Raw genomic sequence first — 13,618 nt, forward strand, 5'->3', positions numbered from 1 at the left:
TTGTATATGTTGAGCCAACCTTGCATGCCAGAAATGTGTTCATTATTTCAGTGATGGGTTCAATAGAAGCCCAAACCCCAGCATTACACAATATATCCATGTAATAACCCTGCACATGTACCTCCTGAAACTAGAATTTTTAAAAAAGAATACAGAAAATAAGAAAATATATAGTTAATATTATTGTTGTGTTGAATGGATCCCAAATACACAAATATTCAATCTAAGAAAACAGAACTTGGAGAACTTCATAAACTAAAAATTCAGAATTATTTGATAGTTCCAGTATTGAGGTTGATCCAGCAGTTCAAATGATGTCATCAGGAACCCACTTCTCTCCTCTCTGCCTTCTCTGATAGGTTCTACATAGAGGCTTCCTGAATGTACCATTCAATGTAGCAAAATAGTTTAATATATGTCTTTGGATCTCTCATCTCCATGGGGAGCTAAGATGTTAAGGGGAAGAATTAAAGCTTCTCTTTCTCAGAACTCCCAGCAAATACCTTCCCATGCTTCATTGTCTCTGAATGAATTATGTGCATGTCTCTGAACCAACCAGTTGGAACCAACCAATTCCAAATAGAATATGTGAAAAAGCTTAAGCCCATCATACACTACCCCTAGAGCTCAGAGTCAAGTCAGCCCCACTTGGATTAAAAAGATGGGAAACACAGTCATTCCTAGAAGAAAATTAGTAAGCCGAGGAAGGAGACATGGATGCCAAGCATCCCACAAAATGCCTGGTAATTATAATTTTTCACATTGCTGGCACCAGTACTTCTATCACAATAGTAAAAGATTCCAGATGCCCATTCCTTACAGGACAGTCTGGCACAGCTTTACCCAAGTAGTAACTCCACTCGTATGGAGATGTTTAGAAAATAATATAAAATTTATTCATGCATATTTTACCAAGTAGAATGGACAAATATTACCAATATCATGTTGGTACTTTAGCTAAAGCAGTGTTGACAAAAAGAGTCAAATGCTGTAAAATATTTAAATAGATTTATTCTGAGCCAAATGCCTGTGACACAACCTTCAGGAGGTCCTGAGAACATGTGCCCAAGGTGGCCAGGTGCAGCTTTGTTTTATACATTTTAGGGAGACATGAGACTTCAATCAAATACACTCAAGAAATACATTGGTTTGGTCTAGAAGGGCAGGACAACTTGAAGCGAGGGTGCTTCCAGCTTATAGGTAGATTTAAAAATTTTCTGGGTGACAATTGGTTAAGTCTATCTAAAGACCTGGGATCAAAAGAAAGGAATGCCTGGGTTAAGAGGTTATGGAGAACAAAGTTCTTATTGCAGAGGAAGCTTTCAGGTAGTAGGCTTCAGAGAGAATAGGCTGTAAAATGTTTCTTATCAGACTTAAAATCTGTGTTGATGTTAATGATGCAGAGGTATAATGAGGCACATTCGACCCCCACTTCCTGTCATGGCCTGAACCAGTCTCTCAGGTTAAATTTTAAAAGTGCCCTGGTCAAGAAAGTCCATTTAGATGGTTGGGGGGTCTTAGAATTTTAATCCTGGTTTGCAGCAGTCTTTCATATCAAAAGTGATAGTATTTTAGTAGCACACTTGAAGTAAACTGGAAAATATTTAGAGGCATCTATATAGGACTTGGTGGAAACAGTTAACTCCATTTTCTCTATATTACATAATGGTAATAAGAAATAAAAATAAAAATTACTATTGAATAAATTTGTTCATAACTTCCAAATAAAATATTTTCCAAACAACTTTATTGAGAAACTTAAGCTTGTTTCTGTAGCCATAACTTTTTTGAAATCAGATTGTATACTTAAATGACTACCCACAATTCAAGACAAAAAAGAGATAATCTCTTGAAATTCTTGATAGATGACATCAATCAGAAATACTATCTGCACAAGTAGGAGATAAACATTTAAGTCATTTTTACAGCCACTTTAAATTATACAACAGCTGAAATTATATTTAAAGGATATAGTACAGCTTACTTTTTGTTGATGAATGTACTATTAAAAATCCTTGGCAAAATGTGAATGGATTTGAATCCAATCAAATTTTTTCATACCAAGTATTTTAAAATAATGATACTCTATTTTGGAGAAGACACATGCTGTATTGGAGCAGTCACTCTGAAGCTGGCATGAATGCCATTAAAAAGCACATGCACCACAAAGGTTCAGAGGACTGACACATGAGGACAGAGATTCTTTGCTGCTGCTGAGGTATGCTTTGTAGAGCTGCCCTCTCCCATTCCCATTTGCCACCCACATATACCATGGCAAGACCTTGGGCTGGGTGCAGTGATCCTTGGGCATCTCCTCCAGCAGCTTCTCAGGCTTCTTGTCCACAGTGGGCAGTGAGATATTCTGCAGCTAGCTACTGAGTAGATAATCAATGGGTGGCTGATTAGCTCAGTTGGTTACAGCATGGTGCTAGTAACGCTGAGTAGATATTCAAACCTCCTTGGTCTCATTCCTACCACTTGGCAGAGCAGCAGGTGCCAGGTGAATCAGCAGAAACTATGGGACTTACTTTACGTCATGTCCCTGACAAGGCATCTTCTAGTTTGAAGACTTTCATTGACATTTCTAGGGCTGAAGCACATTTGGAATCTATTCATAAACACCTATTAGGAAGCACTGCCATGAAACAGCAAATTGCAAAATTCCCACTTCCGGCCTATTGTTGGTAACAATGTGGTGAATATGTTGTATAGTCAGGCAACCCATCTGTACCTCTCTTAGCTTTCACTCCTGATTTCATGTTACTTTCTTCAGGCAGGAGGCTGCTGAGATCTGTGAGTGATTGGGTGTGGTAAGACTTCTGCCTCCATTGGGGTTCCTTTAGAAAAAACAGGGTGGTCCACTGGAGAACAGCTAGAATCCCAGGAGCGATTCCAGAAGGTAGGAAATCCCAAGAAGAGCTTGGACTTTGGGGTTCTGTGAACTGGAAGGAGAAATTTACCAGTAACCTTATGAATGTGTTATATGGCAGTGACTCCAAAAGATAGAGCATAACCTGAACAGGTGGCTTGAGTCTTTCCAAACTTGAAGCCGGGAAAGTCCAGGACAGCAGCATCTTCCAGGTGATTTGGGCAGGACTGACAGCCTATCCTTATCACACAAGACCCCTTTTAAGTATTCCTGCATTAGGAATATATTAGCAGCAGCCAGGTACAGCGGCTCACACCTGTAATCCCAGCACTTTGGGAAGCTCAGAAGGGAAGATCACTTGAGACAAGGAGATCAAGACCAGCCTAAGCAAGATAGCAAGACTTTGTCTCTATATAATAAAACTTTAAAAATTAGCCAGATGTAGTGATGCATGCCTGTAGTCCCAGCTATTTTGAAGGCTGAAGAGGGAAGATTGAGCCCAGGAAGTCAAGGCTGCAGTGAGCGAAGATCACACTACTGCACTCCAGCCTGGACAACAGAATGAGACCCTGTCCCTTTAAAAAAAGGAGGAGCAGGAGAAGGAGAAGGAGGAGGAGGAGGAGAAGCAGAAGCAGAAGAAGAGGAGGAGGGGGAAGGAGAAGAGGAAAAGGAAGGGGAAGAGGAGGAGGAAGGTGAGGAGGAAGAAGGAGAAGAAGAAGAAGACAACAAGAGGAAGAGGAAGAGGAAGGAGGAGGAGAAGAAGGAGGAGGAGAAGAAGGAGGAGGAGGAGGAGAAGGAGAAGAAATAAAACTAGAAACAAGGTCAGAGCATCACTGAATCATCAGAGAAAAAAACAACTGCCTATCTGAGGAGTTCCAGAAGCAGAGAATCGGATTGAACAATCATAACACGTCTTGTCAAATAGAACTACTGGAGGAGAAAAAGAAACACATGTATTTCTTAAAGTTTTTTTTTTTAAAAAAGTTGAGATCCAAGTGAAATAAAATATTGTTAGATGGAAGCTACTTTATTCATTTATTCAATAAATGAGTTAATAATGTATGATGGGCCAGGCACTCTTTTCAGCGCTTGAGATAAAGCAATGAACAACACAATTAAAGATCCTTATTTTTGTGAAGCTTATAGTCTAGCAAGAGAAGACAGACAATACATGGTAATATAATACATAAGTAAATTACGTGACACATTAGAAGTGACAATGTTCTGGAATAAAAAGAAGAGAAAGATAAAAGGGATTGGGACTGGTGGGGAGAGGGACAGTTTGCAATATTAAATAGAGTGGTCAAAATCAGCCTCATTGAGAGGGTGACATTTTAACAAAGACTTGAAAGAAGTGTAGAAGTAAATCATACAGATGCATGGAAGAAAGTGTCTTGCAGGCAGAGTGAATGGTTAGTGCCAACACCTAAGGAGAGGGCATGTCCAACATGTCCAAGGAGTGAGAAAGACGCCAGAGTGGCTGCCTTGTTGTGAGGGGAAAGAATAGTAAGATACGAAGTCAGAAACGAGGTGGGGGACCAGATCACACACGGCCTTCTAGGCCATTGTAAGGCTTCTGCCCTTGCTTGGTAAAATCCAAAGCCCTTACAGTGGCCTAGAAGGCCATGTGTGATTTCGGATGAAGATTAAGCATTCAATTTTGCACATATTGGATTTGAGATGTCAACTAGATAGGCTAATGAAGATGAATAGGCACTTAGATAATCTAGTCCAGAATTCAAGACATAAGTCTGGGCTAGAAATAAGAGAAAGATCATCTAAGAAAAACCCAAATCCAGAAAAATCACATGATTGCATACATTTTTAAACCATTTTTATGATGAAAATTTCCATAAAAAGTTATGAGAAATGAGAGAAGTGAATATACATAGTATTTTAGAAACAGACAGTTAATATACCTAATATACTTTTCTAAATAATTAAAATTATAAATTGAAAGGAAAAATTATAGTCAATTTACACATGCAAATATGCTCAGCATCACTAATTATCAAAGAAGTGCAGTTGACACCAAAATGAGATACATGTAAGATTTTCAGTATTAGCAAGGATGAAAATAAATTTCTAACACTATTGTTGGGAGTTCCATATTTGCATGTAACTTGACGATATAAATTAAAAGTTAAAATACATATACTCTACGATCCAGAAATACCACTTCTAGAAATTTAACCAACTATTCATATTTCCAAGGCTGTAGATATGTATATATATATAATTTTATATCCATAGCTTTGCTATTTCAATGTTCATTTTACACTAGCTCTACTGTAAAGTATCAGTCCTCCTAATCATCATCATCTAAATGTCCAGCCTTAGGAAAAGAGCTTAATTCTGTAATTAATATTCATAAAATTGAATTGTACAGTCATTAAAAATAATGAGGTACATATCTACATGTACTGACCTGGAAAGATGTCCACAATATCCTTCTTTTACAGATGAGAAAACTAAAGCTCAAAGAGGTTAAGTAACGTACCCAAGGCCACTCTAATAGGAAACAATGGCTCTGGGATCTAAGCTGAGTTCTTACTCCATGGTTTATACACTTGTCTCTAGTATGCACTGCCTTAAATTAAAAAATAAAAAGTCTTAGACGAGATCAAGCTCCTTTAATAAGTGTAACATATTCATTACATAAATCCTCTGTGCTAGGCACTGTGCTAAGTACTAGAAACAAAATTATGAGCAAGACAGAGGAGGCCTTTTCTCTTATGGTATAGAAATGCAACTAAATTATTTTTCTAAATATGACAATATTGCTCTCAAAAATTTTTTGGAAACAAATTAGCATGTTTTTCCCCACTGTTCTATTATTTGGTTTTAATTATGTGGAATTTTTGTGTAACTATTAGTTCAAGAAGCAGAGTATGATATATTCAGTTACAATGCCGGATGCTAAGAGCAAGCCACATTACATCCTCCTAAATCCTGCCAACAAATAAAACAGAAAATAACAATAAGAGAGATGGTACTTGTGACAGAGACTGCTATTGTCCCACAAAATCTATTTTCTCCTTTCGGAATAACCAAACCCTTGTTATCTGGGCACATATCCTGGATTAACCAATAAGTGGTGTCTTCATAAGGAGAGGGAAATTTGGAGACAGGGATACACACAGAGAAGAAAGACATGTGAAGACAGCGGCAGAGATTGAAATGATACAGCTGCAAGCCAAAGAACACTCTTGCCAGTAACCATCAGAAGCTAGGAGAGAGGCATGGAACAGATTCTCTTTCAGCCTCCAAAAGAACTAACCCTGCTGTCACCTTGATGTCAGACTTCTGCCCTCCTGAAATGTGAGAATAAATTTCTTGTTTTAAGCCGTTCTGTCTGTGGTAGTTTGCTATGGCCACCCTAGAAAACGAATGCATGTGATATCGAAGTCTTTCCACTGGACAGTTCCAACCTCCCTTTGGCCCTCCATTCATGCTCAGTCGATAACCTTGCTTTTGAGGAAGTAGAAGCCATCAGACGGTAACTTCCTCAACTTCTGGACACCAAACTTAAAACCTACACTCATCCTCTCTTATCCCTCCTCGAACAAGGACAGCATGGTAGCAAAAATAGTAGTGATTAAGGGTGCAGGTTCTGTAGTCAAAACGTTTTGTTTTAAATCTGAACTCATCAATTGCCAACTGTGTAATTTTGGGTAAAATATCTAATTTCTCAGTGACGCATAGTCCTCTTCACACCCCACCTCAGATCTGATGTATTTATCACAGTTCTCCAGAGAAACAGAATGGACAGAATATATATATATATATATATGTATATGTGTGTGTATGTATATGTATATATGTGTATATATGTGTGTGTATGTATATATGTGTATATATAATACCATATATATATATATGGGCTCATGCAATTGTGGAAGTTTGCAAATCTGAAATCTGTAGGGCAAGGGCAGACTGGAAACTTAGGCAACGGTTGATGCTGCAGCCTTAAGGGATGTTGTGAGAATTAAATATGATAGCTAAAGGAATTTATTGAGTATATAGTACTAAATACAGGCCAGTTAGTATATTTTGTTATTAGTTGAGCCTATAGAATTTGTAAGTAAGCAAAAGTAAAAAAAATGCTTAAACATTGGCAATCATATGTTCAGTGTATTATTACAATGAATGTAGTCCTAGGGTAGTTCTTACTCTTATTAAAAGAGAATCTGTTCAGGTATTGTCTTGATCTCATCCTCTTCCACCTTTTCAGTCTCACATGATCAATTATCTCCTTTCTTGAGTCTTCGACTTCAGCCCATGTATCTGATTCTTTGCATCATTGCATAAATGTGCTCTTATCTTGATTATATTTGCAAACACTCTATTTCCAAATAAACCCACATTCACAAGTACCTGGTGTTTACGGCCTTAAGATATCTTTTTGGGGACACAGTCCAACCACAATACCATGGTTTTGGAGAGATGGAGCTGTGAATTTAGAGTAGCACCAATCTGCCTGGGTATGAATGAAATTGCAGTCATCTAATCTGAGCTGAGAAAGGATAGTTGTGGTAGGAGAACTTGGAGGGGTCATTAAACTTTAAGCCCTGAGGATGAAAAACATGTGCAGGAAACTAGGAGGACCATAGATTTTAGTCACTGAGCTGGTGTTTGAGTTCATGGCCATGGAGGAGCAGTAGTAACTGGGCCCAGAATAATACTGTAGGACAAGGACAGGTGAAGTGGAAGAGATGGAACTGATGACAAAGATGCAGAACTAAGTAGCCAAAGCTCTCAGATTCTATGCTGGGACACTAGTTTCCTGGGAAATTCCTAGGATGACCAGGGTGAAGAGGAAGATGAGGCAGTTGTTAACAAACAAGATGTGAGCAAAAAGAGTAATGAAAAAAGGAAGATGGCTTTAGCCAGTCGGCAGGTATCAGTTTCAAAGGTAGTTTTTAAAAAATTATTAATAGAGAAACAGTAATCTGGAAATACCATGGGGAGCCAAGAGGACTCAAAACCAACAACTGACCCAAGTCTCATAGGGGGGCACCCCAGAGTATATAGTAGGCAGGTAAGAATTGAAGTCTTTGCCATCCTACTCATTTGCAAAATCATCAAAAACAACATTGTATCTAGATCAGGACACAGATAATCTTTAATGCGAAAGAGAATCCTCTGCACAGTACAGTCTTCTCAGGGAATGCAAAGCCAAGCTATGACCATGCCTGGTCCAAGTATGTACAGTACAGCCAAAGAGCAGTCACAGAACACACACGACTGCCAGGGCCCACTGCTATGGTTTAGGAGCAGTTCTCAGGCAAGAGGGGAACGAGTCATAAGCTGGACAGACCAGTGTTGACTTTAACACTTGTATTCAAAAAATTCCCAAGGAGACTTTGAAAGACATGATACCAAGTTTATATGATAAAATATTCTAATTTTGTTCAGTGAAATTCATTTTGATACTTTTAAATTCTGGTAAACAATAATAGAAATGATAAAGCCCTTCCATCTTGCTGACGTTTTATGCCACTAAATGTCACTTTAGAATAGAAAATGAGAAGGTGAAATGGGCACGGTGGCTCACATCTGCAATCCCAGCACTTTGGGAGGCAGGAGAATTGCTTGAGCCCGAGTTCAAGCTGCAGTGAACTATGATTGCACCACTGCACTCCAGCCTGGATGACAGAGCAAGACCATGTCTCTAAAACTAAAATTAAAAAAAAAAAGAAAAAAGAAAATGGTAAGGTGAAGAGTGAAAGTGACATGATCAAAGAAAAATACAGGGAGTATTTGGAGAGCAGCTTGACAAGCATACTTAGTTATGATGGCAGGAGGAAATCTTTAAAGGGTAGGCAAAGGACATTTGTGGACTTCATACTTCTCCTGACTCCTTACGAGAAAAACCAGTAATACCTCCATGCTGCTTTCCAGTTTTAAACTGCATTCTCATATGTTATTATTCCAAACATGGTGAGTGTCAGACAGCGCACATACACTGCATGTAATACAGACAAGAACAGTGAGGCTCAGAGAGACTGACTGCCCCACATCTGTCATCTGAAGTGGAGCTGGGGCTGGACCTATGGTTTCCCCTGAGCTTTGTTCATCTTCACTACTTCATGTCCTGTCAATTCTCAGGATGTAAGAAAAGGAGTACTTTGGTGTTGCGGGAAGTCAGGGACCCCGAACGGAGGGACCGGCTGAAGCCATGGCAGAACATAAATTGTGAAAATTTCATGGACATTTATTAGTTCCCCAAATTAATACTTTTATAATTTCTTACACCTGTCTTTACTGCAATCTCTGAACATAAATTGTGAAGATTTCATGGACATTTATCACTTCCCCAATCAATACTCTTAGAATTTCCTATGCCTGTCTTTACTTTAATCTCTTAATCCCGTCATCTTCATAAGCTGAGGATGTATGTCGCCTCAAGACCCTGTGATGATTGCGTTAACTACACAAATTGTTCGTAAAGCATGTGTGTTTGAACAATATGAAATCTGGGCACCTTGAAAAAAGAACAGGATAACAGCGATGTTCAGGGAACAAGGGAAATAACCATTAGGTCTGACTGCCTGGGAGCTGGGCAGGACAGAGTCATATTTCTCTTATTGTCGAAAACAGGTAGGAGAAATATCGCTGAATTCTTTCCCCAGTAAGGAATATTAATAATTAACAGCCCTGGGAAAAGAATGCATTCCCAGGGGGAGGCTTCTAAAATGGCCGCTCTGGGAGTGTCTGCCTTATGCAGTTGTAGATAAGGGATGAAACACGCCCTGGTCTCCTGCAGCATCCCCAGGCTTGCTAGGATTAGGAAATTCCAGCCTGGTGAATTCTAGTCAGACCAGTTCTCTGCTCTTGAACCCTGTTTCCTGTTAAGATGTTTATTAATGACAATGCATGCACAGTGGGACATGAAACTTTATCAGCAATTCTAGTTTTGCCCTGGCCTTGTGACCTTGCCCTGCCCATTCACCTTGTGATATTTTATTGCCTTTGAAGCATGTGATCTCTGTGACCCACACCTTATTCGTACACCGCTTCCCCTTTGAAAATCGCTCATTAGAACTTGCTGGTTTTGCGGCTCAGGGGGCATCACAGAACCTGCCAACATGTGATGTCTCCCCCAGACACCCAGCTTTAAAATTTCTCACTTTTGTACTCTTTCCCTTTATTTCTCAGACCAGTCGACACTTAGGGAAAATAGAAAAGAACCTACATTGAAATATTGGGGGCTGGTTCCCCTGATACTTTGGGAAAGCTATTCTGGAAGTATAACACAGGGAGGACTGGACAGGAAGAAACTTGAGAGGTTGCTGGAATACAGGCTACACATGCCTCCATGCTAAGGACTACATGTGAGATTGAAGGAGGCTGTTCTGAGGCATCAGCAGGAGAAAATACAGGACTTGGTCAACAACTTGTATAGAATAAAGGCAAAAGACTCAAAGATACATCTAAAATTTCCAAGCAACCTGATACAAATGGTGTCCCTGCAGAGAGAAGATGATTTACAGGTATGAGAGAAGAGAGCTAATGAATTTGATTCTGGCATGCATTGTGTATTTGGGGAAACGAAAATATACAGGGTGAGATGCTTATAACTTACAAATTTACAAGCTTATAAATGCTTGTAAATTTATATTTCAGCTCAAATATTGGAACTGGAGATTTTAAATGAGAAAGAAAATGACATTAAGAGTTGACTGACTATATTTCAGTTTATTTTTCTAAAGATGAATGGGTCACATCAAAGAAACAAATGGTAAATAATAAAGGGTATTGATAAAGTTATCTGAATGTACAAAAATTCAAATGTTATAATAATTGCCATTTCTTGTTTCTTTTCCGCCTTAATTCAAACAGAACAGTCTGAATGCCTCTATCTACAGTGGTAAATTAATCTGTGATTTCAGCATCCAACTTTCCTTTTTTAAAAAGAGATATGTTCTTCTCCAGCTGTGTCCCAGTCATACATAAGCTAGATCCTTTTCAATATGCATTGGGAGAAATTTTCAAAATGATACTTTTGGCAGACAGTCCTCATCTGGATTTTAATTAAGGCCCCATGCAAAATGCTGCCAGGCATGTATAAAAAGGATCTACACATGTCAAAAAGAAGTTACAGGTGGAAACAGGAAACAGGCTGGTAGTTCTCTGAGAGCTTTAGAAATTATAACTTCAGGTCTGATGATAGTGACTAGAAAGCCCTGATAAATTAAAAATTAAATATTTTATAAATTAAATTTACTTTTGGCAAAGTGTAATGTTAACACAAATGTAGAGCAACACAGTAAAAATCATTTTGGATTCAAAACGAAAATGTTAAGGACAGAGAGGTAGGAAAAGGTATCTATTCAAAATAAAATATTCTGGAAGCATTATGATCTGCTTTTATATACAGGATAGAGGTGACAAAGCATGAAGAAGTAGAAAAATGAACAGAGAAGCAGCAAAGTAATATAAAATGGACAAATTAGGCAGAAAATGAAAGAAGTGAAGCAGAAATTCCCTTCAATTACAAAGACTAAAGTGTTTAATTTAGAAGAAAAAGCCTGAGAGAACACTGTATATTTCTTTTCTGCAAATTTATGGTCCCTTCCTTCTCCTAAACCAGCCATTTCTACAAAACAGATGGGAAGGTGCTCCTTACAATAAGGATGCCCATATCATTCAAAGTCCTTATCAGGGCACTTTTGTCTAGAACTAATGCTAAACGAGATAGGATATCACAACCACTGGTATAATCAAAGTATCCCAGGCAAACCAGAGTGAAGATGTGGTAGACTGATTGTAAAAATGGCCAGAATTCCTCAGCCCTCCCCGTACCCCATTTTTTTTTTTTGAGACGGAGTCTCACTCTGTTGCCCAGGCTGGAGTGCAGTGGCGCAATCTCGGCTCACTGCAAGCTCTGCCTCCCAGGTTCACGCCATTCTCCTGCCTCAGCCTCCCGAGTAGCTGGGACTACAGGCACCCGCCACCATGCCCAGCTAATTTTTTTTTTTGTATTTTTAGTAGAGATGGGGTTTCACCGTGTTAGCCAGGATGGTCTCGATCTCCTGACCTTGTGATCTGCCCGCCTTGGCCTCCCAAAGTGCTGGGGTTACAGGCGTGAGCCACCGCACCCAGCCCCTGTATCCCATTTTTACCCAACTTCACAGCTCCTCTTATCAGTAGGTGGACTCTATTCCCCACCCCTTGACTCTGGTCTGGCTCTGTGATTAGTTCTGGCCAATCCGGTGTGGCAGAAGCATAATGAAGTGCTAGTTCTGAGACTTGGCCTTGACACCTTGAACACCTCTGCTTTCTCTCCTCTACTCTTGCCACTTCCATTAGAACAAGCCCAAGCTACCATGGCTATAGGATCAAACACCATAGGGAGAGCTTAGCTCCACCACTTACCACCCCCTGCCCTTCTGTTATTTAGCTAACTCCAGAAGTTGAACCACATAGCCAGCCTGCAGCTGACACTGAGAACCCAGCCAAGAGCAAAACCGCTCAGTTAAGCTGCGCCTCATTTCCTCTAAAATTTTGAACAAAATAAATGGTTGGGGTTTCTAGCCATCAAATTTTTGATCAGTTTGTTACACAACAATAGCTAGCAGATGCACTCACTATGAGTGTGCCTACCACCTCAGAAGTGCAGCAAGTGTTTCCTACTGGAATGAACCAATCCAACCCATCTGCACCTGAAGCAGGTTAAGAAATCCAAGGCTCTTCAACCAAAGCCCTAGAAGATATTATGCTTCTTTTTAGTTTCTCATTTCTAGGCATTTAAGAGTGCTCTATCCAAAAATAATTATTAGCTATTTTCATGCTTTCCCTAAGAAATTAAAAGCTGGCCAGCATGGTGGTTCACACCTGTAATCCCAGAAGCTTGGGAGGCAGAGGCGGGTGAATCACTTGAGGTCAGGAATTCAAGATCAGCCTGGCCAACACAGTGAAATCCCATCTCTACGAAAAATGCAAAAATTTGCCTGGCGGCTGGGCATGGTGGCTCACGCCTGTAATCCCGGTGCTTTGGGGGGCCAAGATGGGTGGATGACGAGATCAGGAGATCGAGAGCATCCTGGCTAGCATGGTGAAACTCCATCTACACTAAAAATACAAAAAATTAGTGGGGTGTGGTAGTGGGTGCCTGTAGTCCCAGCGACTCAGGAGGCTGAGGCAGGAGAATAGCGTGAACCCGGGAGGTGGAGCTTGCAGTGAGCTGAGATCGCGCCACTGCACTCCAGCCTGGGTGGCAGAGTAAGACTCTGTCTCAAAACAAACAAACAAACAAAAAAATTCACCTGGTGCGGTGTTGGTGGTGGTGCTTGCCTGTAGTCCCAGCTACTCAGGAGGCTGAGGCAGGAGAATCGCTTGAACTTGGGAGGTGGAGGTGCAGTGAGCCAAGACTGCGCCACTGCACTGTAGCCTTGGTGACAAAGTGAAATTCCATCTCAAAATACCCTGGATCTCAAATCCAACATTAATACCATCTTTCATTTAAGTAGCATTTTATAGTTTATATACTTATACCATTTTCTTTAAAAAAACAAAACAAAACAAAAAAAACTATGTAGCACAGGCAGAGTAGGTATCATGCCCAGGTTACAGATGAAACCAAATTGAAGAGCAAGTTAAACGACTTTCGCAAATAGCAAATGGCAAAGCTACAATACTTATAACTATACCTACAAACTTTCACTATTCCTTTTCCTTAGAGCTCTTATGCTAAAATCTTGGGTCAATATTAGTATGTAATTTTTAAGAAAGATGGTTAATTAA

Source organism: Gorilla gorilla, chromosome 9 (genome assembly GCF_029281585.2).
Source record: "Gorilla gorilla gorilla isolate KB3781 chromosome 9, NHGRI_mGorGor1-v2.1_pri, whole genome shotgun sequence".
Taxonomy (NCBI): Eukaryota; Metazoa; Chordata; class Mammalia; order Primates; family Hominidae; genus Gorilla; species Gorilla gorilla.